This window comes from Rhinoderma darwinii, chromosome 4 (genome assembly GCF_050947455.1).
Source record: "Rhinoderma darwinii isolate aRhiDar2 chromosome 4, aRhiDar2.hap1, whole genome shotgun sequence".
Taxonomy (NCBI): Eukaryota; Metazoa; Chordata; class Amphibia; order Anura; family Rhinodermatidae; genus Rhinoderma; species Rhinoderma darwinii.
In genome coordinates, this window is record NC_134690.1 from 357,710,391 (window position 1) to 357,737,349 (window position 26,959).

Here is a 26,959-nt window from a genome sequence, read left to right on the forward strand (position 1 = left end):
TACTCCTCTGGGGTTTATTGCCAAACTCAATTACAATAATATCATTCAAAAGGGGTGTAGTCTTGAGGTTAACCAATCAGAGGCAATGTGACAATATTTCTTATTCAGCCAATAGCAGACCATAAGAATATTTCTACATCTTCATTAAAATGCTTACATCAGGTAACACCTGGAGACAAACATACAAAAGAGTGGTATTAGATGTTCTTTCCCATGAGGGAGTTTGTTGCGCTAATGAGAAATAGTTGCATTTTATGTCTGGGCGTTCAGCCAACCCGCTACCATAGATGTATGAAGACCATTCAAAGAACACTAAAACATAAGACATTTCTTTGAGACTCCTCTAGAATTATTTAGAGGACAGGTAATTACAAAATGGAGAATACATATCTTAGTAATTCAGCATCCTGCTTGATAATTCATAATGTAATTTAATACAGAGAATATAAGCAAATAAACCATCCTTCACATCTTTAAAGATGCCCTAACTCAGACGTCTCCAACTTTTTCTTGCTCAAGAGATGCCTTGTAATATGGCAACCCAAGCTGAGTATTAAAAGGGAAACAAGCCTCCCAATGAAACTCTTGTATAAGCCTGTTTTGGCTCTAGATTGCAAATCTTCATTGTAGATAGACGAAAAAAAGTAAGGTCTACAGCAATAATACTTGTTAATAGATATATTTTTCAGGCGAAAGGTTCAATTGTAGGAGAGTTTACCCTCTCCTAGTCAGGAGCTGAACTTCCTGGACCCGAACCTTTACTTTTTAGCTACAGAGAGCCTTGCTTGTTTTAGCTTTGTCTCGGCCATATGTTTGCTGCTCTTGGTGATTGATTTGCATCTGCTGTGGCCAATCACAGTACTGCCCTATGTTTACCCAGAAGCTTTGGACTTCCTTTGCCTGATTACTCTTTCTTGCAAGTTATCCAGCTTCCCTGTGCTTAACCACTATTGCTCTCCTGTGAACCAAACTCTGCATATGTCTGACCACAGCTGATCTTTCACTGCTGTGTAATGAAATTTCCATACATCTGACCATGGAAGATCTCTCTCTCCATTGTACTCCTTCACCTGCAGCCCAGCCAATATTTGGATACTTTCCTGGGAATTCTCTTGCAGCAAAATCCATACCCAATTTTGGGGCTTCAGGGTGAAGACCAGGGAATTCTTTGAAATCTGCACTCAAAGTAGGCCTGTGCCAAACCAATTATGGCTATTTCTTATTCCAACTTGCGGCACTGCAACTTCTTAAAGGACAACTCCTTGAAGTGCAACTCCTAAGCTGCTATAAAGTCTGCATTTCTACTAGCTATGATTGTAAACTCTGTTGTTGCCTTGCCCAATTGAATTACAGACCCAAGAATAAGCATTATACATTCTCTCTCTTTTTTTGCTAAGATTGCAGTACCTTTGGAGGAAAGGGGGTGGGGGGGGGGGTCTTCTGAGATTTACTCTAACAGTGAGCAAGAGGTATTAGCACAACCTTCATATGCCCCATGTAATAGATACACAAGCTACTTCTATGATATACATACCCTTATTTGCACTAATGGACAAAACAAGCAAATATGTCCTACACATTTTGGCAGGGGCCTCGCTAGCATCTTTGGCCCAGTGCCCTGGATCCCCGGGCGACTGGATCCAGGGCAATTGTGGCCGGGCCGCGGCCCCCACACCGCATCTATAGAAATTTACTATAGTAACTGGGGCCTACGTCATAAAATACACGAGCCCCTGTTACTATAGTAACGACACATACTTACCCTCCTTCCCAAGCACAGCAAAGTTCCTGACGTCTTCTCGCGTCATGACGCTGTGCACCGCGCATGACGTCACGATGCTGGATGGTGTTGGGACATCCCCTGCACTGAAGAGCTGCGTAAGTGTAACATCATTACTGCCTGCTGGGTTCCTGTATCTAAGCCTAACATGTGGTAGGCTTAGATACATGGTCCAACAGACAGTATCACACATGGGCCCTGTATATAAGCCCATGTGTGATGCTGTCTGTTGGACCATGTATATAAGCTTACCACAAGGCAGGCTTAGATGCAGGACCCCAGCAGACTGTAATCTTATATAGTATAAGATTACTGTCTGCTGGGGTCCTGTATCTAAGCCTGCCTTGTTGTAGGCTTAGATACATGGTCTAACAGACAGTATCAGACATGGGCCCTGTATCTAAGCCTACCACATGTGTTACTAATGTTTTTTTTTGTGTTTGTGTTTTTTTACAGGTTTGATCGTTGGACTACGTTAGATACGAGGACTACTTAGATTACGGCTTTTTTATTCTCAAAAAAATGGTTAATGAGAGTTGTGTGGGGGTTTTGTATTTCAATTAAATATATTTTTTCCATGTCTTTGTATTTTCTTTTAAACTTCATTACTACCTCCTTAGTAATGTATGCTGGCTGATTGACAGCATCCATTACTAAGGTGGGGCTTAGTGTTAGCCGGTGCAGAGGCTAACACTAACCCCCATTATTACCCCGGTACCCACTGCCACCAGGGGTACTGGGAAGAGCCGAGTACGATCCAGTACCCGACCATCTGCAGTGATGGTCAGCCACTAGGGCGGCCGCAGGCTAGTATTATTAAACTTGGAAAGGCCAAAAATAGTGGCCCTTCCCACCATGGTAATGCTAGGCTGCTGCTGCTATGTTGTATCTGGCTGGTTATCAAAAATCGGGGGGATGCCACTTCATTTTTATTTTTTTTAATGGAATAAACCTTGTGCGTGGTGTGGGTTCCCCGGGGGCACTATCTACAGGGGGGCTATATGTAGGGCACAGTCTACAGGGTTGGGCTATATGTGGGACACTATATACAGGGGTAGCTATATGTGAGACTATCTACAGAGGTGGGCTATATGTGGAGCACTATCTATAGGGGAAGCTATATGTAGGGCAGCACGATGACTCAGTGGTTAGCACTATTGCCTTGCAGCTCTGGAGTTCATATGTGGGCAATATCTACAGAGGGCTGTATGTGAGGCACTATCTACAGGGCTTCTATGTAGGCACTATCTACAGAGGCTCTATGGTGGTCACTATCTACAGGGGGCTATGGGGGCACTATCTAAAGGGGGCATGGTGTGTGTGTGTGTGTGTGTGTGTGTGTGTGTGTGTGTGTGTGTGTGTGTGTGTGTGACTGAGTGTATGTACTACTATAATCAGGGACATAGTGTATGGTGCTATTATAATCAAGGACACAGCGTATGGCGCTATTATAGTTAGAGGTGCAGTGTATGGCACTATTATATTTATAGGTGTTGAGAATTTTATCTTCGTTTATAGGTGCAGAAATGTTTTAAAAGTGAGAAGCTGAAGACATCTGAGCGGAAAACTGCAGAAAGGGGCTGTGGCCGGGAGAAATCCATCATAGAGGTCTGGACGGGAGGGAGAAGAAAAGAGAAGAAGAACTAGAATCTGAGACGTCACCGGTGAGTCACTTAATGTAAATGCTTATTCTGCCTCTAATCAGTAATGTAGACACTGTATGATCTGCAGCGAGATGATGGGTGGTATGATTTTTTTTTTGTGAAACAGCATCTCCCAGCATATCCTTACCATTGTTCGGACCATGCTGGGAGCTGTGATTTTACGCCGTACAAATATATACGGCAGGGGTTGCACTAAATTGAGCTGTATTTGTTCTGGTGTTGTATATATGTACTGAGCTTTGTTCTGGTGTTGTATTTATGTACTGAGCTTGGTTATGGGGCTCTATGTATGTACTGAACTTTGTTCTGGTGCTTTATATATGTACTGATCTTGGTTCTGATGCTGTGTACATGTATGAACTTGGTCCTGGGGCTGTATATATGTACTGAGCTTGGTTCTCGTGCTGTAGTTATGTGCTGAGCTTTGTTCTGTGGCTGTTTTTGTGTACTGAGCTTGGTTCTATTGCTGTATTTATATACTGAGGTTTGGTCTGGTGCTGTATATATGTATTGAGCTTGGCTCTTGTGCCGTATACATGTCAGAGCTTGGTTCTAGTGCTGTATTTATGTACTGAGCTTGGTTGCGGTATTGTATATATGTATCAGCTTGGTTCTGGAGCTGTAATTATATAGGATATATTTATAATAACAAAATTGCAGGGCAGATGGAATTGTTTTCAATTCATTGCATATTTAATAGGACCCTGTCTGGTAGTTTTAACTCCCTTGAACCGCCACCATGCAGTAATCCATGACCTGGCAATATTTCCAAATGTATACTTTTTTCAGATGGAGCAAAATCTATAAAATTAACTTTTAAAATGGCGCACATTATATGCTAATTATTCATTAAAGGGGTCATGGGGCGGTGCCGCTATCCTGAAGAGTCACATAGTCCTGCTTCCAAACACACCTTTCCATATTTGATTGACATCCCCCTGGCTGATATAACTTTCTCGGATGCGCCATTGCCTTGGGGGTTGTGTGGCATTATATACAATGGACGGCTGTGTGGCACTATACACAAAGGGGAGCTGTGTGGTACTATATACAAGGGACTGAATGGCACTACTAAGGGGGGCTGTGTGGCACTATCTACAAGAGAGGCTTTATGTCACTATTTACAAGGCTGAGTGGCTCTATCAACAGGGGGCTGGCTGTGTGTGGCGCAATCTACAGGGGTCTATGTGTGGCACTATCTACTAAGGGGGGGGCTGCGTGGCACTATATACATGGGAGTGGAGCTGTGTGGCACTATATACAAGGGGAGCTGTATGGCGTTATGTACAAGGGGGCTTTATGGCGATATCTACAGGTGGTGTATGGCACTATCTACAAGGGGGAGTTGGCGCTATCTACAATTGCGGTGTGACACTGTCTACAGGTGGGGCTGTATGGCACTGTCAACTGGGGGCTGTATGGCACAATCTACAGGGGTCACTTTCTTTAAGGGTGGCTGCGTGTGGCACCTGGGGGGCCCAGTCTGTCCTAGCTGCGCCCCTGTGTGTATGTATATATATATATATATATATATACATATATATATATATATATATATATATATATATATATATATACACACACACACACACACATACATACACCGCACACACATTTTTTTTTGGGGGGGTGAACATATTTTAGTGCAAGGATACTTACTGCTGGGGCCCTGTATCTAAGTATCATGTGTGATACTGTCTGCTGGGCTGTGTACCTAACCCTATCATGTGTGATACTGTCTGCTGGGGCACTGTATCTAAGTCTTTCATGTATGATACTGACAACTGGGGCACTGTATCTAAGCCTATCATGTGTGATACTGTGCTGGGGCCATGTATCTAAGTCTATCATGTATGATACTGTCTGCTGAGACAAGGAGGGTAGGAGGGACTACCTACAGGGGACTGCATGGCATTGTCTACAAGGGGGATGTATGGCAGGGGGATTGTGTGTTGAACAATACAGGGGGTTGTGACACTATATACAGGGGGCATTGTGTGGGGAACTTTCTACAGGTATCTTTGATTAGAGCCCCGAGACATAACTTTGCTTGGGGCCCCAGAAATGCAAAATTTTCCCCTGAGGGTTAGTACAAGGATACTTACTGCTGGGGCCCTGTATCTAAGGCTATATTCACACGAGCATGACAGATTTACGTGCGTAAAAAAACACACGTAAATCTAGTTGCGTGCGTTGCATTTTGCATCAGTGTGCTTTGCGTGTGGCATATGTTTGTTCACACACCTTTTTTTTTCAGTTTAATTGATGCGTGAAACACGGACAGCACACAGACTCATTGACTTCAATGGGCGGCTAGGTGCGTGAAATACACCAATATAGGCCATGCAGTGAGTTTCACGCAACGGACACTAGCTGTGTGAAAACTCATGCATGTGTGAATAGCCCCATTGAAAACAATGGGTCCATGTGCTGTGCGTTGTTTCAACACACAGCACACGGACAAGAATCACGCTTGTCTAAATTAGCCCTAAGTCTATCATCTGTGATCCTATCTGCTGGGACCATGTATCTAAGCCTATCATGTGTGATACTGTCTGCTGGGGCCATGTATCTAAGTCTATCATGTATGATACTGTCTGCTAGGGCCATATATCTAAGCCTATCATGTATGATACTGTTTGCTGAGACAATGCATCCAATTCTATGCAGCGGCGTAGCTACAAAAGCCCTAGTCTTGCATATATGCTATCTCCGATATGTATGTAAAAATGTATTTATTTTTATTTTTCGGAGAGGGGGGGGTAAATATAAGATTTGTGGCTTGTGCCCCTGATCTTTTAAGACGCTAGCAACGCCCCTGCATTTTGGAAAATCTGTAAAAGGCTGGCAAGTTGATGCATACAAGTTTCTGTGCATTTTCCACTGGAAAGATGTAGAAATAGGATTTTTTTTAAAGTAATAATAATACAATATAGTTAACGACTGATCAATTTTTAGGGTAGGCTGTGTTTTTAGTAAATAATAATGTGCCTTGTCCCTAAATAAAAGCACATAATATAGTCATTTTCGTTTTTACATGTGGAACATGGAAGAATTTACTGCATACAGAGGTATACAGCTCCTATCGAACTCCAAAATAAATCTCTATGCAGTAAGCTCTTACACTCTCCCAAATGGCGGCTGTATGCAGAAAGAATGTTATAATTTAACATCATAGTTGCAAAAAAGGAACAAGCTGTATGTCATGCCCATGGCCGCAGGCCGTCAGGTTCACTCACCTCCTGACGCCTGCAACCATAGAACTGTGAGCGCTGGTCCCCATCTCCTCCTTAGGAGACGCCAGCGCTCACTTTCGCTTCTCCCGGCCGTGCTCGCTCCTAAAAGGCCAGCGTGCGCACCTGAAATTAGTACTAAATTAGCCCATGAGCACTCAGGACTATAAGAAGGGCCCAGCCCCTTCCTGCAATGCCTGAGCGTTGTTGTCGTACCCAAATGTTGTCTAAGCAAATGGTCTCCTAGTGTTTCCCAGTTCCCAGTGTTCCCCGTTCCTGTACCTGTATCCTGTATCCCGTGCTATCCTGGTTAAGTGCCGTGCTGAGCTGAAGTTGTTCTGTGCTGTATACCACGCCTGTCCTGATACACCACGCCTGATGTCTGCCTGCTGCCTAGTCCCAGCCGAACCTGTCTCGCTACTGTCCGAGCTGCCACAGGTACACTATGCGAACTATAGACTGTGACCTGCGTCCTGTTGGCCAGCTGCCATACCGTCAAGGCGGTATGGCCCAGTGGGTCCACGTACCCAACGTGACACTCTATTATGATCAGAGAAGAGTTTTGTAGTTAAAAAAAAACTTATGTTCTTAGTTGGAGGACATTTTTCACAAAAAGAATGACATTATAGAGGCTCTGTCACCAGATTTTGCAACCCCTATCTGCTATTGCAGCAGATATGCGCTGCAATGTAGATTACAGTAACGTTTTTATTTTAAAAAAACGAGCATTTTTGGCCAAGTTATGACCATTTTTGTAGTTATGCAAATGAGGCTTGCAAAAGTCCAAGTGGGTGTGTTTAAAAGTAAAAGTCCAAGTGGGCGTGTATTATGTGCGTACATCGGGGCGTTTTTACTACTTTTACTAGCTGGGCGTTCTGACGAGAAGTATCATCCACTTCTCTTCACAACGCCCAGCTTCTGGCAGTGCAGACAGCGTGTTCTCGAGAGATCACGCTGTGTCGTCACTCACAGGTCCTGCATCGTGTCAGACGAGCGAGGACACATCGGCACCAGAGGCTACAGTTGATTCTGCAGCAGCATCGGCATTTGCAGGTAAGTCGATGTAGCTACTTACCTGCAAACGCTGATGCTGCTGCAGAATCAACTGTAGCCTCTGGTGCCGATGTGTCCTTGCTCGTCTGACATGATGCAGGACCTGTGAGTGACGACACAGCGTGATCTCTCGAGAACACGGCTGTGTCTGCACTGTCAGAAGCTGGGCGTTCTGAAGAGAAGTGGATGATACTTCTCTTCAGAACGCCCAGCTAGTAAAAGTAGTAAAAACCCCCCGATGTACGCACATAATACACGCCCACTTGGACTTTTACTTTTAAACACACCCACTTGGACTTTTGCTAGCCTCATTTGCATAACTACAAAAATGGTCATAACTTGGCCAAAAATGCTCGTTTTTAAAAAATAAAAACGTTACTGTAATCTACATTGCAGCGCCTATCTGCTGCAATAGCAGATAGGGGTTGCAAAATCTGGTGACAGAGCCTCTTTAAGGGGACAATAAACCTAGAATTGAATAAAAAAATAAGCAGAAAAAAAACTTATCCATTTTTCCGTGTTTGTCAGACTGGAGGATTTTCATCTGGCAGACAGCTGAGGGACCGGGCTTTGCTAAGGGGCATAAATTAACATGTATTGTCTCCTGTCACGGAAAGAGCAATAAGAGTGGGCTCCTGCTGCAGACAGTTGCCCTATGGCCAGAGAGTGTTGTCTGCGATGTAGAAACAGATACATAAAGTTGAATTCTTTGTACATTTCTCACACTTTTGACAGTAATATGGGAGACAATATAATAATAGGAGGGGTGGGATTTTTTTTGTATACTTTTTATATTTATAGTCGTAAGTGCTGTTATTTCCAACTCTCCCCCTGGCAGGTAGATAAAATAGAACTTTGTATTCTCTACCTGTCCATCTATATTCAGCAGCACTTATGGCTTTGGGAACATCAAAAGATAGTCTGAATAAGTTTTTCAAACAGGACAAACACAAAGCAGCTTGATGAGCAGATGTGAACAGAGACCCTCGGCCCTAGTAACATATCTAAAATCACAACATCAAGGTTAGAGACAATTTTTCTTTAAAGTTTCTCTTAAAGCAAAAAAATTATAAGTCATCGTATGTTGGATCCAAAAGGTTAAAAACAAAACAAAACATAAAAGCAGGAAAAGCACTGACAACAATTCTTTTGGAGCCCCAATGTGTTATTGTTACTGTTACTTGAAATTTATTATTATTTCATAAACTACAACATTGTACCACATTAAACCTCCATTACCTTGACTAACGGATGATAAATCTTTACCTGATAATACAGGCATGCCAGCAAATGATATGAGATAATAAACAAAGAAATTAACTTTTATATCCATGTTACTATGGCTAGTTTAGTGATTATAAATGCTTCCAGAAAGTGAACAGCAGTAATAAATGTACATATTAGGACATCTAGTCATCACAAACTCCTGAATTTAGATAAATCTAATATCAAGTGACAAATAACAAATGACAAAAAAAATGCCATCACCATAAAGAAGATGTGTGAAGAATAAGACTATGCTCAATGGTTCAGTACATTTTAGAAAAAACCTTTTATCAGCAGTGTCAATGAGAAGATACATACAAATCTAGCATATGTCACCATAACAGATGACAAGCACTGGTTCATCACATAGTTATCAAGTGACAGTCTGTTTCACCTTTGTATTTTCTAAGATTTACGTGCAAGACTACAATTGGCTTGTGGGTGTGCCTTAGACCAGAATTATTGGGGGCTGCAGCATTTACAAATGTACGTACTTTATACAATATGCCTATTTTGAATTTCTGTATAATCAGATTTACTAACCATGAAACTATGATCCGTCTGCTAATATGTGTAGGATTTATACTGTCAATGAGAGGGAGTTCAATCGAGGGAAAGAAAGGATATAAGATACCACTTGGTAGCAAAGATCTGGTATCACATAATGATTGTAGAAAAGTTTGACACTGTAAACTTACATTTTAGATGTTAACTCCTTCAGCGACCGTATGCCGTGTTTATATGGCAACCAATAAGGGGTATTGTTTTGCAGAGCAATACAATTCTGCACCCCAGAATAGTGTCTGCACCACAGGCTGTAAGGAACAGTTTGGCATCCAGAAGTAAAGAGACTATAAAAATATTTGCCTTCTTGACCAGTCAATACATAGTGCTCAATGAGTGTTGTGTATACAATGAAGGATGCAGTGGCGTAACTACCACTGTAGCAGCCATAGTGGCTGCTACGGGGCCCACGGTATGAGGGGGCCCGTGCCGCAAACCGCTGCTATGGCTGCTACAGCGGTAGCAACACCACATTCAATAGTGTCTGCGTGCTTCGGATGCAGATACTATTGAACACTATGAAAGAGCACGGAGGTATTATACTGTGTGGGGGCAGCTATGGGGGGCATTACACTGTGGGGCATGGGGGCAGCTATGGGGCATTATGCTGTATGGGGGAATTTGTCTGGGTCCTTTACTGCATGGGGGCATCTGTGTGGGCATTATACTGTATGGGGCATCTGTGTGGGTATTATACTGTATGGGGCATGTGTGTGGGCATTATACTGTATGGGGCATCTGTGTAGGCATTATACTGTATGGAGGCATTATACTGTATGGTGGCAGCTATGGGGGCATTATACTGTGTGGGGGCATTATACTGTATGGTGGCAGCTTTGGGGGCTTTATACTGTGTGGGCTGAATCGGGTGTGTATGAGTGGGGATTGGGTGGGATAAGAGGCGTGGCTTAAAAGAAAAAAAATTGCCGCTGCGCGGCACATCGATTGTCCCTCTTTGTGGTACTTGAAAGTATATCACAGTCTACAGGGAGGGCTCTGTAGCACTGTATGGGGAGACTGTATAGCAATTTCTACAGGGGGGCTGTATAGCACTGTATGGAGACGCTGTACAACACTGTCTACAGGGGGGCTGTATAGCACTGTCTAAAGGAGGGGGCTGCATGGAACTATTTACAGGGGGCACTATCTATAAGGCCAGGCTGTGTGTGGCACCCAGGGAAGGGGGCCCAGTCAAAATTTTGCTATGGGGCCCAGTGTTTCCTAGTTACGCCCCATGGAAGGATGTGATAGTGAATTTATGACCAACAGGACAGCTGTTATGTGACATAGTTGCCCCCTAAGGTAATGTCTGAACTTTAGGCGTACAAGTTGTTTTAAAAACCAAAATAAATAAAAGTAAAACAAATAATTAAAAAACATTAATAAACTATGAAAAAAGTTCCTGAAAAGCCCTCAGCCTGGCCAACTGTTTCTAGCCCCAATTAAAGTCTAAGGCCATGCTAAATATCAAAGTTAATGCTAGACAATAGTGGACCCAGATATAAATTCTATATTAGGCATTCCCTATGTGAATAAAAAAAATGTGTACTGTAATTCTAAATGAAAACCCGAAATACAATGTATGCAAAAACAGAAAAAAAGCCTTATATGTCACAAAAAACATATAAATCAATTTAATAACATAAATAAATTTAAAAAAAATGGTTATAACATATACTACTATTGAATTGCTTGGAGACTACAATAACCATGAATCAGTGAATGGCAGTCATCAGAATTTTGTTAGCTTATACGTTTGCTCATTTGTGCTGAGTTTTTCTCTAACTAAACTATATTAAAAAAGCAAATATGTGTGGTCAATGCAATGACATCAGGCTCTTAGTTGTCTGTTTTGGACAATCCCTTTTTATTAAAATGGTTCAACAACAATAAGCAAATTACAAGTTATATTGTTAATAATAATAATAATAATAATAATAATAATAACAATCTTTATTTATATGTACAAACAAAATCCGACATTACAGAGTAAAAAACAAATTAACAGTTCAAACAAGAGGAGTGAGGACCCTGCTCAAAAGAGCTTACAATCTGTGATGAAATAGGGTGTGCCCGAAGAGGTAAAAGATCTTGTTCTATACAATGTTCCAGCCATCTTTTATACTAAATAGGGTAGTACATATTAGCTGCATGAGCCAATCACCCAGATAGTATCTGTGTATGTACAGATATGTAGTGCATAAGGGTACAAGGAGTGGAGGGGGGAGGGATACTATTGAAAGAAGGAATAAGGTCCTGAGGAACAATGGTGATAAAAAGATGGGAGCCAATTTATAAAATGTGATAGGCCGCTAAAAAAGATGTGGCTTTTAGGACACATTTATCTGAGTGTCCGGGGTATCTCATTCCAGAATACTGGTGCAGCACGAGAAAAGTCTTGGAAACATGAGTGGGAGGATCCGATTATAGATGATGTTAGTCTTAGATAATTGACAGAACATAAAGCATGGTTAAGGTGATAGACAGAGATGAGGGAGGAGATATAGAGAGGAGGGTGAAAGTTTTAACTGAATTCTCAAGTGAATGGGCAACCAGTGCAGTGAATTGTACAGGAAAGAGGTATTGGTGTAATGGTTGGTCACAAAGAGGAGCCTGTCAGCTGAATTCAGAATAAAGTGGAGAGGGGACAGTTTCTGAGGTGCAGGTGACTTGTAAATTAAAGGAAAGATCTGAGATCAAAATAACCCCAAACAGAGGGTACGTTGCCCAAGAATTATGGTAGTATCACAGACTGAAATGGAAACATTACGTTTTGGTAGGTTAGTAGATGGTGGAAACACAAAGAGCTCAGTTTTTGAAAGATTTCGTTTCAGGGAACATGATGTTAGAGACAGACAATCACTGGTGTTTTGTATCAGAGCAGGGGTGATCTCACAGGAAGAGGTATATAATTAGGTGTCATCAACGTAAAGATAATGCTGGAAGCCGAATCTACTTTAGTTTGACCAATAGGGGCTGTGCAGAGAGAAAAGAGGAGCGGACCTTGCAGTGAACCCTGAGAAACAACAACATCAAGGGGAAGAGGAGCAGTAGGGTCAGAAAATGTAATTCTAAATGAGCGGTAAGAGAGGTAGGAAGAAAACCAAGATAATGCAGTGTCCTTAAGGCCAATAGAGTGGAGCATACTCAGTAGGAGTTGGTGGTCTACAGTGTCAAACGCTGCAGAGAGATCCAGATGCATTAATAGAGAATAGTTGCTGTTAGATTTAGCCATAAGGAGATTATTTAGTAAGGGCGGTTTCCGTAGAGTGTGAAAACCAGATTGTAAGGGTCCGAGAAGAGAGTTAGCGGAGTGATTGCTGACTATGTTAGAACACACCAAGCCTGCCAGGAGTTTAGAGATGAAGCGGAGATTAGAGACAGGTTGGTAGTTAGAGGCAAAAGACGGGTCAACAAATTTATGTTTAGTAATGGGGTTATAGAATCATGTTTAAAAGAGGAGGGAAAGATACTAGAAGAAATAGAGAAGTAAATATTTTACTTATAGATGACAGCCGGGGAGAGAGACTATGAGGTGTGATTCAGTAATGTGGGTTCTAGGGCTAGAAGAAGAGAGAAGACTAGAGACTTATTTTATTGGGTCAAATGCTGAAAGTGAAGAAGAAGTGCTGGAGAGAAGGGGATCGATGCTACTTGGGGACTGGAAGATAGTTTAATTTCGGATGTTGTAAATTTTAGCTTTAAGTGGCCAGGTCTTCAGTGCTGAGATTTGTGATAGGTGTCTGCACTTTAGAACTAAGCAGGGAAATAAAAGTATCTGTCACGGCTATGGGGTATGTGGACCCACTAGGACGCTCCGCCGTAACAGAGAAGCAGCTGACCAAATAACAGTCAATTATAGTCTTTAGGACAAGAGTCCCTGGATAGAAGATTTGGCAGACCCTAGGCGTGGCAAACACTAGGCGTGGCAGACACTTGGCGTGGCAGACACTTGGTATGACAGACACATGGCGTGGCAGACACATGGTGTGGCAGACACTTGGCACAGATGACACTTTGAACAGATGACACTCGACTTCGACACTAGACTTCGCACTGGAACAAACAGAATTACTGGATACGGGATAAGGGATACGGGAACACAGGATACAGGATACAACTCAGGGACCATTTGCAATAACGAACATGGGCAGACACAACAACGCTCAGGCAAGGAGGAATAGGGCAAAGTCCTCTTTATAGTCCAGGGTGCGTTGGGATTAGGTAGGGAACATATTACATGTGCCCGCTGGCCCTTTAAGGCCAGGGACAAACGCACGGGCGCACCCTATGGGAAATAGAGGAACAGTGTAGCCGTGTGTGCTGGTATCTCCGAGGAGGGAGACAACAGCAAGCTCTCAGTGTCCTGCGGTCACGGCTGGTGGTGAGTATACCGTGCCGGCACAGCAGTACGCCCCCTCTTCTTAGGTCCAAAGCTTATGAGGAACTTTTTGATGAGAGTTGGGGCATTAATGTTCTTATCTGGCTCCCAAGACCTGTCCTCAGGACCAAACCCTTTCCAGTCCACCAGATAGAAAGTCTTTCCTCTTATTCTCTTGTAGTCCAGGATCTCCTTTATTTCGCAGACATCAGAAGAACCGCTGGAAGCAACTGCAGAACCAGGATATTTACTGTAGCAGTTAAGGACCACAGGTTTTAGGAGGGACACATGGAACGAATTGGGAATCCTGAGGGTAGGAGGCAACCAAAGCTTATAGGACACGTGTTTTATTTTTTGTTGCAAGACCTCGAAGGGGCCGAGGAACTTGGGAGCTAATTTGTGAAAAGAGATCTTGAGACTAATGTTCTTAGAAGACAGCCAGATCTTGACTCCGGGGTAAAACTGAGGAGGAATTTTTCTTTTTCTATCCGAATTCCTTTTCATGCGATCGACTGCCTGAAGAATCGTGGACTTGGTTTGCTGCCAGATGTGACGGAAAGACCCAAAATAAGATTTGGCTGCAGGTACCTGAGTCATAGCTGGCACAGGAAGAGAAACTCGTGGATGCTGACTGTGCACGATGAAGAATGGAAAAGAAGCAGTAGATATATTGTATGGTTGTTATAGGAGAATTACACCCAAGGCTGAAGCTGTACCCAGTAGTCATGTTGAACCGGAAAAAAAATGATGAAGATAATTTTCTAATATTTGACTGGTCTATTCCACTTGACCTTTAGACTGTGGGTGATAGGCAGAAGAAAAATCCAGCCTCACATCTAGCAGCTGATACAGGGCTCTCCAGAATTTGGACCCCACGGTCAGACACAATATGGAGGGGTAATCCGTGTAGACTAAAAATGTGCTGGATGAACAGATTTGCCAGATGAGAAGCTTAGGGAAGACCGCTTAAAGGAACGAAATGTGCCATTTTAGAGAAACGGTCCACCACTACCCAGAGAGTAGTACATCCAGCAGAAGGAGGAAGGTCCTTAATAAAGTCCATAGCGATGTGCTGCCAGGGGTCATCAGGCACTGGCAGAAGTTAGAGCAGACCAGCATATTTGGAATGGGTAGATTTGTTTGAGGTACAAATAGTACAGGAGGAAACATAGTCCAAAACATCCCTAGTCAGCGTGGGCCACCAGTAGTGACGAGCAATAAAGTCCAGATTCTTACGGACACCAGAGTGCCCAGCCAGTTTGAAATTATGTACCCAGCGGAGAATTATTTTCCTGTCAGCTGGACGAACGAAGATTTTTCCAGGAGGAATGTCCTTGATCTGTAGAAGGTTTACAGCAATAACCCTGGAAGGGTCAATTATGTGTTGAGGACTTTCTTCAGTCATCTGTCTCGAATGTCCGGGAGAGGGCATCAGCCTTAATGTTTTTGTCTGCAGGACAGAAGTAAAGAAGGAATTGAAATCTGGCAAAGAACAACGACCATCTGGCTTGACAAGTATTTAGTCGCTTTGCAGCCTCCATATATGTGAATTTTTTGTGATTCGTAAAGGTGTTGATGAGATGAGCAGCCCCCTCCAGCAGGTGTCTTCACTCTACCAAAGCCAACTTGAAAGCGAGCAATTCTTGGTCCCCAATGGAGTAGTTGCGCTCAGCAGAGAGAAGAGTTTGCAGAAGAATTCACACGATACTGCTTTCCCCTTGGAATTCCCCTGAAACAAGAGTGCTCCTGCACCGATGGAAGAGGCATCAACCTCCAAGGTATACTGTCTAGTCACATCAGAATGATGAAGAACAGAGACAGAAGTGAAGGCGCTCTTGAGGTTGGAGAATGCCGAGATGGGAGAAGTAAGGCACGAGAAATTTGGGATGAACTGTCGATAAAAATTGACGAATCCAAGAAATCTCTGTATAGCTCGGAGGCCTTGAGGGCGTGGCCACTCCAAGACAGACTTCACCTTTTCCGGATCTATTTTAAGACCACGATCAGAAATAATATAACCCAGGAAGGGCAAGGACTTTTTTTCAAATAAGCACTTCTTGAGTTTTGCGTATAGGCTATTCCCCCTTAACCGCAACAAGACTTGGCGTACATGCTTCCGATGCGTCATCAGATCAGGTGAGTAAATTAGGATGTCGTCCAGATACACCACCACACTGACATACTGAAGATCATGGAAGATATTGTTTACGAATTCTTGGAACACTGCTGGAGCATTACACAGTCCAAAGGGCATTACGAGATATTCATATTGACCGTCTCAGGTGTTAAATGCGGTTTTCCATTCATCACCCTTGCGGATACGAATCAGGTTATAGGCCCCGCGTAGATCGAGCTTAGTGAAAAGTTTGGCTCCACGAATCCTGTCAAAGACTTCGGATATAAGTACGGCACAGAGGACTGTATGGCGGCACTTAGTTAGACCAAATATATTTCAAAAGGAGTTCACCACTGGGAATTTATTACATAAATTACTGCTCAGATGGCATTTAACTTCGGCCCGGATCTCAAGGGTTAATCCTGATTACTCAGACTTATGTTGGAGAGGTTGCGGCCTCCGAAGTACGTACCTTCATGCTTGGTAGCAAAGTCCTGAAGCCGTTTTTGACGCCCTCAACATGCCCCGTCGACAAATATTACTATGTCACCAGATTTGGCGTTGTGCTTTCTTCATGTGAATAAACTACCTTCTCATGCCCAAACTGTAGGATCGCAAATAATATTAGCTGCTAGAAGCGCAATTGCTAAATCTTGGAAAAGCTCCAAAGCTCCTTCTCTCTAGGAGATTTGAGCTTCTGTAAGTATTGCAAACAAAATAAAGTCACAATACGCAGCCTACACTTCAACACAACGGAAAATTATGAAAAGATGGGTTCCTTGGGATTCAGAATTCCTATGACGTAAGCCTTTCACAGGCCTAGAGTTATCTGGGAAGATGATAAGTGTGTTTCTCTGTTGTCTCTCAGGAATGAAGGAGTATGGGCGTACCCGGCCACATATGATTCATAGTACTCCGGTGGGTTTAACGGATATATATCACTTTGTGCTGCATAAACCAGAAATTTGTTCATCTTTTCTCTTATTACCAGTTTGTTATTTCCAGTTCTTATTTCCATTTCTTATTTCCAGTTTGTTTATTGGAACCAATGTAGCCACATGCATTACTTTGCTGTGGTAACAATGCTATTTCTTCAAAGCAACAACTGTTTCAAAATTCAATATACTGTTTATTTTTACATAAAGCTCCATGTTTACTTGTGACGTACCAAATTGTTTATGTAAATTACAATGTTTCAATGCTCATGAGATGTATTCATTGGCAACACTTCACTTGATGTTTTTCCTGTATAATGTTTTAGACTTTTCTAAACACCCAATAAAAATAATTTTGGATAAAAAAAAAGAGTTTGGAAAAAGCGGCAAGTGGTATTTGTTTTTGACAATTATTTGGTTTAACACACGGTAGTCAATGCATGGTCGAAGTGATTCATCTTTTTTATCCACAAAGAAGAATCCAGCTCCGGCTGGTGACATAGACTTCCTGATGAACCCCCTAAGACAGTCATAAGGGCGATGATGTGGAAGGACCGCTGCTTCCTTTTTGCTGTAAACATCTGTGTAACTAGTATATTGTGGATATAAAAGAGTATCCGGCACACCAATATAGAAAAAAAGGTATTATTTTATTTTGTTTCTAGCCAGCCGCTATCAGCACCACTAGCGCTCGTCAATTCAGTTGCCCAGCACGGCTCAGTGCCTGATGAAGGTCACCTAGACCGAAACGTCGCACTCTGCCACTGGCATTAGAAACAAAATAAAATAATACCTTTTTTTCTATATTGGTGTGCCGGATACTCTTTTATATTTATGTTTGGGTTGGGCCCCTATCCGTGCAAAACCTCACCCTTCCACGTATCTGGTGCTATCTGAACCTTTACACAAATAGTATATTGTGGAGGCAGTCCAGAGAGAGACTGAGGCAGAGGAGAAATAACAGGTCGAACCCGAGGCATACAGCAGTGAAGACATCGGGGTCCCCATTGGAGGACCTCTCCAGAATTAAGGACCAGAGCGTGCTGACGAAGCCATGGCAATCCCAGCAGGAGAGAGTTTATAGCTTTTGATAGGACATAGAAAGTTATAGATTCAGAATGAAACTCCTATCTGTACTCTCAGAGGTTTGGTGATAGACAGAATACGGTCCGGCAGAGATTGTCCATCAGCAGAAGCAACCGCCAGAGGTTTCTCCAGAAGAACAGTGGCTAAGTGGAGACGGTCTAAGTCCTGCTGGATGAAGTTTTCAGCTGCTCCAGAATCCAAGTAAGCAGATACAGAGTGAGATCCTTTTCACCGGTGACATTAGACACAGGAATAGAAAGTCTGGGAGAAAAGGGAGGGAGATTCACCTAGAATTGTCTCTCCAATCAAGCCTAGGCACATGGCATGGCAGACACTTTGCGTGGCAGGCCCTTGGCACAGATGACACTAGGCACAGATGACACTCGATTCTGACACTAGACTTCGCACTAGAACAAACACAATTACCGGAGACGGCATACGGGATACAGGATACTTGGATTAATGAGGTATGCTGCTGCTAAAACCCCAGCATTCAGCTGTAATTTGTGGAGCAACCTATCAACAAGTGCTCAATTTCCTAGTAGTGCCACCACAGACGAAGTGAACCATTACACACTATCCACTGAAATTACTGGGCTGTCTATGTAATATACTATGTGCTGCGTTCTCCAGAGTAAGAGATACTATTTGTAGCTGCTTTCTAGTATGGCTAAAAAATTTGGGTCGTGAACAGAGAACGCCACCAAATTATTTCAGAATTCCATAATAGGGTATTTGAGAATCAGTTTTCTAAACCAGACAATTCCTTTAAATTTGTAATTGCATTAGCTGCTAATGGCTTCTAACATAATTACATTGCTAATCATTGCTGCAGATGGCAGTATGACTTAAAGGTGTTGTCCAGGATAGGAACAACATGGCTGCTTTCTTCTAAAAACAGCACCACGTCCACAGGTTGTGTGTAGTATTGCAGCTCAGCCGCATTCACTTCAATGAAGTTGAGCTGCAATACCTGGAAGAGAGCAACCATGTTTTCTAATCCTGGACAACCCCTTTAAGTCTACCACTTCTCTTCATAGGACATTTGAGGAAGACGTCGTCAGAGATCTTTATTATATACCCTACTGGAATTTCATATTAAAATCTTGCAAATTTAGTGGCCCGGCAGACAGCAAGATCTGATGTACTATATGAATTAGATAAGTAAAAATAAAAAAATCCTGTAAGGTGGACCTTTAGTCCAAGAAACTGGAGATCTGCTTTGATCTGTCCTTTCTAAATTTTCTGAATAACTACATCCAGTTAAAAGAATATTAAGACTAATTTGTTAGCCTTTGCTATTGGCCTTATCCAGATTATCTAAATTATAATAAACACATATTATACCCTTTGTATCTAATACTAAATAAAAACATTTGGTCAATTTTTTCTATCAATTACTTAAAATACTTAAAGTCATGAAGTGGTTAGAAATGATAAAAATGTTACCAACATGCGTACAATTGAAACAAATATTGACCTTTCCTTGTTGGCCCCCATAGTTTCTAATTAAAAGTCATTGCCAAATAGGAAGCCTAGGAAGGATGTAGCGTGAACTATTCTTTGTCAGCATATGATAGGAAATGTCAGACCTGTGGATCAAACATTTGCCTGGACTGTGGGGTAACAATTAGTTGAACAAATATTCCATAGTTTGGCCCATGTTGTTTGATCCTACTGAAAATTCAAGGAAACTCAAGGAAACATTATACTCTTCTATTGTGCCCAACAGAGGAAAATAGGAAATCTAGTAACGAAATGATAGGTCTTCCAGGACTCAGCCACCTGCGTTGCTTACTCAAGAAATATTGTTTCAGCTTCACTTCAGCAGAGATGCAGTATGTTACCATTTAGAACTGTCTTATTTGCCTTGTAACTAAGCATGTCTAAAACTAATACACAGATGTTCTGATTAGGATGAAACAAGTATAAAATAATGTTATCCCTTTATGAATCCATTAATTGCTAATTGCAATATGCAAGCAAAAAAAAGCCGAATTGAAATGTAATTCAAGGTCAGTCAGTGTATTACTGGGGCTGCTTAGGCCCATCAAAATAAATGATAGTTGCCATCCTCCATCTATACGGAAAATGTGCACATCATCTCCTAATTTAATTGAAATCTTTGTTATCACATCATCAATGAGTTCTAAAATGTTAGTTGTAAAACAATCTATAAGAAATAGACCCTGGTGGCAATAAAGTCAGCTCCAAATGTGGTTATTTTCTGCTGGACCTTCAGGGTCCATTATTGTATCAAACGGGCAAACAGAGACTTTTCTGGCACTTTTATGGGCCAGTTTAACCCTGAGGATAGCCGTTCCATTTTTAACAAGAGAATATATACAAAGTAGGCAAACGCCTGCCAGCTCTATGGGTGGTGAACTGCACAGCCGCTTGGTAACAATGGGGTGGAGTGCCAGATGCAATATCAAAAAGAGACCATGCAGGTAAAATAGTTCCTTTATTCCAAAAATGAAAAATCAGACGACATGCTTTAATACCAACAAAAGCATATTACGCAGTTTTAGGTTACTCTAACCCAGGGGTCTCAAACTCGGCAGGGTAAGTGGGCCGCATATAGAAAAAAATGGGAAGTTGACGGGCCACATTACTTTCAAATTTGATACAACACAAAATTATTGTTAATAAATTACTTATTTGAACTACTTTAACACTACATTACTATAATAATAATACTAATACTACATTACTACATGCTGCCACAGTGCCCTCTGTAAATGCTGCCGCAGTGCCCTCTGTGGATGCTGCCCAAGTGCCCTCTGTGGATGCTGCCGCAGTGCCCTCTGTGGATGCTGCCGCAGTGCCCTCTGTGGATGCTGACGCAGTGCCCTCTGTGGATGCTGCCGCAGTGCCCTCTGTGGATGCTGCCCCAGTGCCCTCTGTGGATGCTGCCGCAGTGCCCAATGTAGAGGCTGCCACAGAGTCTTCTGTAGATGCTGCCACAGAGTCCTCTGTAGATGCTGCCACAGAGTCTTGTGTAGATGCTGCCACAGAGTCCTCTGTAGATGCTGCCACAGAGTCTTCTGTAGATGCTGCCACAGAGTCCTCTGTAGATGCTGCCACATTGCTCTCTGTAGATAATGCCACAGTGCCCTCTGTAGATAATGCAACACACCCCTAGATAATGCCACAGTGCCCTCTGTAGATAATGCCACACACCCCTAGATATTGCCACAGTGTCCTCTGTACATACTGCCACAGTGCCCTCTGTAGATGCTGCCACAGTGCCCTCTGTAGATTCTGCCACAGTGCCCTCCGTAGATGCTGCCACAGTGCCCTCCGTAGATGCTGCCACAGTGCCCTCCGTAGATGCTGCCACAGTGCTCTCCGTGGATGCTGCCGCAATGCCCTCCATGGATGCTGCCGCAGTGCCCTCCATAGATGCCGCCGCAGTGCCCTCCGTAGATGCTGCCTCAGAGGCCTCTGTAGATGCTGCCACAGTGCCCTTCGTAGATGCTGCCACAGTGCCCTCCGTAGATGCTGCCACAGTTTCCTCCGTAGATGCTGCCACATTGTCCTCTGTAGATGTTGCCACAGTGCCCTCCGTAGATGTTGCCACAGTGCCTTCCATAGATGCTGCCACAATGCCCTCCGTAAATGCTGCCAGAGTGCCCTTCGTAGATGCTGCCACAGTGCCCTCTGCAGATGCTGCCACAGTGCCCTCCGCAGATGCTGCCACAGTGCCCTTTGCAGATGATGCCACAGTGATGTCAGGGGCTTGCCCAGAGCTGGAGTCCCGGAGCAGAGCCGCTTCTAGCACTCTGCCTGGGATTCCAGCTCTGCTCCTGACATCACTGTCCATAGCAGTTAATTATCATTTTTTGAGACACTAACTCAAAATGTATGACCAATATAACGCCATTTCCAGTTTTCACTTTTGCAATTTACCATTTTTGCTCCATCATTTCAACACACAGCAACTCTTTTTGACTTTTTTAAAACATCAATATCAATCTGGTAAAATAAAATTTAACGCTTTGGCCACATACAGACCTTTTGTAGTAAGACTTTTTATAGACTATAGAGTAATCCAAACCTTAAATGATTTGCATGAGGTTTTCTAGCAATTTTCATGTTACTCTATGGAGGAAAAAAGTAGCTACTACTTACTGAAATTGCTCAGAGATCCCAGCATGTAGCGATTAAAAAACTGAATAGCTAGAATTGACTATCACTTGACTAGAGCAATTTTGAAGAGATTTTCAAGCTACTCAATGCATTCCTATGGACTACGAATTAAAAAGGGAATATTTTTTTTGTAGTGAGCGATTAAAAGTCTAGGCGTAACCCCAGTCTTAAAGTTTACACCAGCTGCAATATGTGTCATAGACACTGAACCGTCAGTGCATTCTGTCACTAGTCATAAAAGCTTGTGCAGTGATAGCACCTGATACAAGGGTATTCATCAGTTTATACTATTTGACCAACAGAGATTGGTCACTATTTAGCCCACTGTCCACCAGAAATGGACATTTCACATACAACTAAGCACGGGGGAAGATTGCTGAATATACATTGCAAAAAAGGATAGGCATGATAATGGTTAAGACATGGAAACATCCAATGTGTACAGTGGTCTATTGCTACTAAGCTAATTTTAGAAATAAAAATTACGTTTTTAGTAAAAATTTTGATCAAACTGTAAAGACCCGCTTATCAATACATGGTGAAATCTTTTAAGTGAATTCCTACTCTAAGGCCCCATGCACATGGCCGTGCACGTAATCACGGCTCACGATTGTGGACACGGCTGGCTGCTGGCAGCCGCCCGCATTTTCAGCCTATGCTAAGTATGGGAGCAAGGCCCGTAAAACTCGAAAAAACAGACAATCTCCTTAATTCCCGTCACAGTTCTACACGACAGACACCCATCCGTAGTGATACAGAAAGGTGACCGCGGCCAATAGACCGAATGGGCCAGTAATTACGGATTGTAATTACGGTCTGTAAATACGGGGGATTTTACGGTCGTGTGCATTGGGCCTAATACTAGGTGCAGTACGGCATGTTGCCCAACCTCACTGCAAACCAGCACCTGCAGGGGGTCAGATTAGCAGTCTAACAGCACCCCTGCTGCTAGGGTAAGTTTACTTGGCTCTAGGCCACGTCCCCCCACAGACCCAGCACCTCAGCAACAGAGAACACTACACAGCATTGCAACCATAAGAACAGATCAAAAAAGCAACTGCTCTGCTGCAGGTGTTGAGTTGCGCCGTTGGTCGCCATGCAGTACATCATCTTATATTAGAGTAATGACCAACTTAACGTAGATTGCCATGAAGTGGTAAGTAGGTGTGCAGATCATAACTTTCTATTTTTTTTAAATGTCGGTCATTAATCTTCCTCCTCAATTTTTGGGTTTTGCCATGGCACCAGCACTCCATTCATTTGGCCCAGGTGTTTTTAATTAGCAGGAGACCGCTTAACCCGTTAGTGACCGCCAATACGCCTTTTAACGGGCTTTAATACGGGCTTTATTCTGATGCATGTGCCTTTTTACGGCGCTGCATCAGGATAAAGTAAACAGAGCAGGGAGCTGTCAAATCTCCCTGCTCTCAGCTGCTAGAGGCAGCTGAGGGCTGGGGGCGTCCCTGCTCTGCCGGGTGAGATCGATATTAGTATCGATCTCACCCGTTTAACCCTTCAGATGCGGTGCGCAATAGCGTGCACCGCATCTGAGTGGTTTTGGAGAGAGGGAGGGAGCTCCCTCTCTCCCCCACCGACACCCGGCGATACGATCGCCGAGTGTCTGTGTCTCCAATGGCAGCCGGGTGCCTAATAAAGGCCCCCAGGTCTGCCTGTAGTGTATGCCTGCTAGATCATGCCGCAGGCATGACCTAGCAGATGCCTGTCCGTTTTAAACGGACAGGCAGTAATACACTGCAATACAAAAGTATTGCAGTGTATTACAATAGCGATCGGAGAATCGCATATTAAAGTCCCCTAATGGGACTAGTGAAAAAGTAAAAAAAAAGTTTATAAAGTTAATTTTAAAAAAAATTACAAAAAAAATGAAAAACCCAGCTTTTCCCCTTACAAAATGCTTTACTATTAAAAAAACAAAATAAAGTTAAAAAGTTACACATATTTGGTATCGCCTCGTCCGTAACGACCCCCACTATAAATCTATTACATTATTTAACCCGCACGGTGAACGGCGTAAAAAATGTAATAAAAAACTATGGAAAAATTGCTGTTTTCTGTGAATACTGACTTTAAAAAAACGTGATAAAACGTGATCAGAAAGTCGCATCTACTCCAAAATGGTACCAATAAAAACTACAAGTCGTCCCGCAAAAAAAAAGCCCTCATACAACCGCATCGGCGAAAAAATAAAAACTTTACGGCTCTTCAAATATGGAGACACAAAAACAAATAATTTTGAAAAAAAAGCGTTTTTACTGTGTAAAAGTAGTAAAACATACAAAAACTATACAAATTTGGTATTGTTGCAATCGTAACAACCCGCTGAATAAAGTTATTGTGTTATTTATATCACACGGTAAACGCCGTTGATTTAAGATGCGAAAAAGAGTGGCAAAATTTCAGGTTTTTTTCTATTCCCCCCAAAAAAAAAGTTAATAAAAGTTAATCAATAAATAATATGTCCCCCAAAATGGTGCTATTAAAAAGTACAATTTGTCCCGCAAAAAACAAGACCTTATACAGCTATGTCGACGCAAAAATAAAAAGGTTATAGCTCTTGGAATGCGACGATGGAAAAACTTAAAAAATGGCTTGGTCATTAAGGTCTAAAATAGGCTGGTCATTAAGGGGTTAAAGGTACATGTACATGTACATGTAGAGTTTTTCCTCTGCTGATCTTGACACAAATAAACCAAAGATCTTTCTGCAATTTCACTCTTTCCAAATCCACGACATTAAAAATCTGCTATATATTGCCCTAAATTCCGCTTCATTTTTTTTTTGGGCTGAGAATGCTATGGCCAGATGTTTGCTAGGAGTCTATGGCAAAATATGAAAATGCTTACAACATTTTGGTTTGTGGAGTTTTTAGGGTCAGTGCCATTTTTATAAGAGTGCAACTTATGGAAGATATGGTGGTCTTTTTCATGAATTTTTCTCCATAGACTTAAATAATGCCTCTACAAAAAGACACAATTTTAAAAAATGGCACTTAAAAGCATGGGAAAAAAGCCACAAAAAGCCCTATGTCAAGGAGCCCTTTGCCTTGCAGCAGCCATGCTGTTGGGTTGGTCACTCTATAAGTGCTATGTTGCAGCGGCACTGCACCTAATATTAGAGTATGGACCCACTTAAAGAGGTCACCATAAAGTGGTAAGTGGGCTTATACCGTTTCATATTACTTCGTGTCAATTAATAATATAATAATAATAATAATAATAATAATATTTGAGTGACTGCACTGTACTGCTGTAACAATACTTTATGTGATTTGGCATGAGATGACTACTTTGTACCCCTATCCCCAATTCTTTCTTTTGTATCCCTGATTTTTATATGTTTGAAAATGTAATAAAAACTTTAAATACAAAAAAAATAAAATATAATAATAGTCTTTATTTATATAGTGCCAACATATTCCGCAGCACTTTACAATTCAGGTGGTACATTGTACAGACAATATCAGACTTTACATATTGGCAAAACTAATTTACAATTTAAACTAACCCTGCTCACAACAGCTTACAATCTATGAGGAAATAAGGGAGACACAAAATGTAAAATATTCCTGTTAAGTACATGGTCCATCCATCTTTTATACATATGGGGTAGTACACATAAAGCTGCATGAGTCGGTCACCAGCCAGTGTCTGTGTATGACAGCCATGAAGTGCATTAGGGTGCAAGGTGTGTGGGGGATACTGCTGAATGAAGGGGTCAGGTTCCCATGACTAATGTAAAAGGAGGGCCAGGAAAAGGAGTCAGATTAGGGAATGTTATACGACTGTCTAAAAAGATGTGATTTCAGGACAGGTTTAAAACTGTGGATGTTGGGAATTATTCTGATTGCTGGGATAGTGCATTCCAGAGGACTGGTGCAGCATGAGAGAAATCTTGGAGACGGGATTGGGAGGTTCGGATTATGGCGGATGTTAATCTAAGGTCATTGGCAGAACATAAAGCGCGAGTAGGGTGGTAGACAGAGATGCGGGAGGAGATGTAAGGAGGTGCAGCACTGTGGAGAGCTTTGTGGGTCAGAGTAATAAGTTTAAATTTAATTCTGAACGGTATAGGCAACCAGTGCAGTGATGGGCACAGGGTAGAGGCTTTGGTGCAGCGGTTGGTCAGAAAGATGAGCCTGGCTGCTGAATTAAGGATAGATTGGAGAGGGCAGAGTTTAATGAGTGGAAGACCGATTAGGGCCTGTTCACATCACCGTTGCCCTTCTGTTGAGGGGTTCCGTCTGAGGTTTCTGTCAGGTTAACCCCTCAACGGAAAGGCAAACGGAAACCTAAGCTTCCGTTTCCCTCACCATTGATATCAATGGTGATGGAAACCTAGCTAATGTTTTCCGTCACTGTTCTGACAGGGTTCCGTTGTTCTTGACGGAACCAATAGGGCAGTCGACTGCGCTATTGATTCCATCAAAATGACGGAACCCTGTCACAACGGTGACAGACGGAAACCATGAGCTAGGTTTCCGTCACCATTGAGTTCAATGGTGAGGGAAACGTAAGCTGAGGTTTCCGTTTGCTTTCCGCTGAGGGGTTAACCCGATGGAAACATACGACGGAACCCCGCAGCGGAACACAGCCTTCGTAATGAGTTTTGGAAATCAAGATGAGAGTGAATCAGAGTGACAATGAGAGTTTTGGCTGTTTCCACAGTAAGAAAAGGGCATATTCTGGAGATGTTTTTGAGGTGAAAGTGA